Source organism: Abramis brama, assembly GCF_963993115.1.
Source record: "Abramis brama genome assembly, chromosome: 2".
Lineage (NCBI taxonomy): Eukaryota > Metazoa > Chordata > Actinopteri > Cypriniformes > Leuciscidae > Abramis > Abramis brama.
Window position 1 is genome coordinate 65,720,588 of NC_139964.1, and position 3,186 is coordinate 65,723,773.

General features: G+C 39.4%; 1 pseudogene across 1 annotated transcript; it reads left to right on the forward strand.

Annotated features, from left to right (window-relative positions):
• The first annotated feature begins 883 nt into the window (after positions 1–883).
• On the forward strand, positions 884–2,212 carry LOC311078022 (2-oxoglutarate receptor 1-like; annotated as a pseudogene). The gene is made up of 2 exons: positions 884–888; positions 1,313–2,212. The product of its transcript is annotated as a 2-oxoglutarate receptor 1-like (transcript).
• Positions 2,213–3,186: the final 974 nt, after the last annotated feature.

Genomic DNA, 3,186 nt, shown 5'->3' on the forward strand with positions numbered 1-3,186 from the left:
ACTTTTGAAAGAACCAATGAGGTTCATTCTTGTGTTACGCAGCGCGTTTGAACTTTTGAAAGAACCAATGCGGTTAATTCTTGTGTTACACATCACGTTTGAACTTTTGAAAGAACAAATGAGGTTCATTCTTGTGTAACGCAGCAAGTTTGAGCTTTTGAAAGAACTAATGAGGTTCATTCTTGTGTTACACAGCACGTTTGAACTTTTGAAAGAACCAATGAGGTTCATTCTTGTGTTACACAGCACGTTTGAACTTTTGAAAGAACCAATGAGGTTCATTCTTGTGTTACACAGCACGTTTGAACTTTTGAAAGAACCAATGAGGTTCATTCTTGTGTTAAGCAGCACGTTTGAGCTTCAGCAAAAACCAATGAGGTTAATTTTCATGTTACGCAGCACGTTTGAGCTTTTGCAAGAACCAGTGATGTTCATTCTTGTGTTACGCAGCGCGTTTGAACTTTTGAAAGAACCAATGAGGTTAATTCTTGTGTTACACATCACGTTTGAACTTTTGAAAGAACAAATGAGGTTCATTCTTGTGTAACGCAGCAAGTTTGAGCTTTTGAAAGAACTAATGAGGTTCATTCTTGTGTTACACAGCAAGTTTGAACTTTTGAAAGAACCAATGAGGTTCATTCTTGTGTTACACAGCACGTTTGAACTTTTGAAAGAACCAATGAGGTTCATTCTTGTGTTACACAGCACGTTTGAACTTTTGAAAGAACCAATGAGGTTCATTCTTGTGTTACACAGCACGTTTGAACTTTTGAAAGAACCAATGAGGTTCATTCTTGTGTTAAGCAGCACGTTTGAGCTTCAGCAAAAACCAATGAGGTTAATTCTTGTGTTACGCAGCACGTTTGAGTTTCAGCAAGAACCAATGAGGTTTGTTCTTGCACATCAAGCAGGTTTGGTTGACCTTCTGTTTATGTTCGCTGATCAACGTTTATATGTCAAAAAAAGCCTAAATTCATTCTGTTCAACATAGCGATCAAGTCTCTTTAGAAAATTTAAACCAAACCACTCAATTAGTATATTCTATTGTTTAAAAATAGAATGAAGACATCAAAACAGTCCTGAATCAGGGTTCAGAGTGTTTTTATGACTTCATTCTATTGTTAAACAATATGGTTAACAATGTGGATCCTTTTCTTCTTTAATTGCATCTCGTTGGATAGATGCACATGTGTTTATCACATTGCTGAGGTATTGTAGAGAACAAGAACAGTCTCTGAAATACTATCAATTTTAGGACATCTACTATGATGTGCGCTCTTTAACAATGTTTTGTATGTTTTCCTTCGGCAAGAACAACTATTGCGAGTCATCTTTACTACGGCTCGAGTAACAGCTCAAGTGACAACTGCACCGACGTGGACAATCTCATGAAGCGCTACTACCTGCCCACCACGTATGGTGCGATCTTCATCGTGGGCATTGGGCGTAACATCACCGCTCTGCTGGTCTACGCGCTCAAAGTTCGTCCCTGGAAGAGCAGCACCATCATCATGGTGAACCTCGTCATCACTGACCTTATCTTTATGGTCAGCTTGCCCTTCTTGATCTACTACTACGTCCTCAATGACACCTGGACGCTGGGGGTCGTCATGTGCCGGTTTGCGCGATTCATGTTCAACTTCAACCTCTACGGCAGCAATTAAGTCAGATTTTTAACATGTTTGACGTGGTTTCAACGGACAATAAGACATACTGCTTGGACTTTGCAAGCAACAACATAAAAATCTTCTGGCCATATAGTTGGGCATTGACCATACTGGGATATTTGGTTCCTCTGGTCGTGGTCTGTCTTTGCTATTGGCGCATCATTGTAGAGCTAAAGAAGGGTCCTCATATGGGAAGCAAGAAACGGGTTAAAGCAAGGCGACTTATCGTGTTGATATTGACGTGCTTTGTTGTTTGCTTTCTTCCCTTTCACGTGCTACGAGCTCTGAGAATCTACACGAAACTCACTCCGGAAACCGACTGCATGCTGGACCGTGGTGTTCACGCCACCTACATTATTTCGAGGCCGATCGCTGTAATCAACATCATTTTCAACCTGCCGCTCTACACGTTGTCGGGGGACTTTAAGCGGGCCTTCATGGATCTGTTCAAATGTGACCAGCTCATGTCAAAGACTAAGGGGATCATTAAAGTGGCCTTGATCAACAAACCCACGACCAATACCACATCTGAGCAAAGCAGCTGAAACTCAAGCCACTGTCTTAGTCTTACGAGCCAGAGTCAATGCCACTGTGAAATAACCAATTTATGAAGGGATACTCCACCTAAAAATTAACATTCTGTCATCATTTACTCACTCTCATGTTATTCCAAACCTGTATGAATTTCTTACGTTTGTGGAATATAAATACGATACTGAAATATCTGAAACACTTCCAATACTCATTTTCCACATAATAGAATACACAGTACCCAGTTGCGCTTTCTCTCTCTGTCATCTCTCTGACAGCGAGTTCTGTCACAAATCTGACTTTCTTACGTTTGTGGAATATAAATACGATTCTGAAATATCTGAAACGCTTCCTCATTTTCCACATAATAAGGCGCGTTTCCATTACAGATTTGTGCAAAACTTTTGCGATTTTTTTTCTAAATGTCGACAAAAATCGATTGCGAAATGACGCCGTTTCCATTAACTGATGTTACGCGACTAAAACTTCATTTTCAAGTAAAATCATTCCAAAAACCATGGCAACGGACGTTGTTAGGTTTATGTACTATATCCCAGCCACTGCACTAGCCATTATTATTAATCAAAGGAGATTTATGTGTGTTTTCCAAGCATTAATGGTAAGGAACGACCCTTATTATACTCATGAGCGGCACATATGAGGAGTTTCTGGGTGTTTCTCCCTCAGATCTGCTTCGAGGTCTTGATTGTGGCATTTATTTGAGGTTTAGAATCCATTATTCCTGTAATTCTTTTGTCTTATATGATTTTAATAAAGAACTCTGTCTTGTATTCTGTCCAAACACACCGCATCATCTACGTCAGGTGACCTGTAAATGCGCAAAAACTGTTTCCATTGCAGATTTGTGAAATATTTCTTTTTTTGAATTGCCTGAAAAACCTCCTCATGCGAGCATAAAAACTTTTTTGCGATAAATGGGAGTTTTTTTAAGGTCCATAAAGCGTATTTTAAATTTTAAATTTCAATT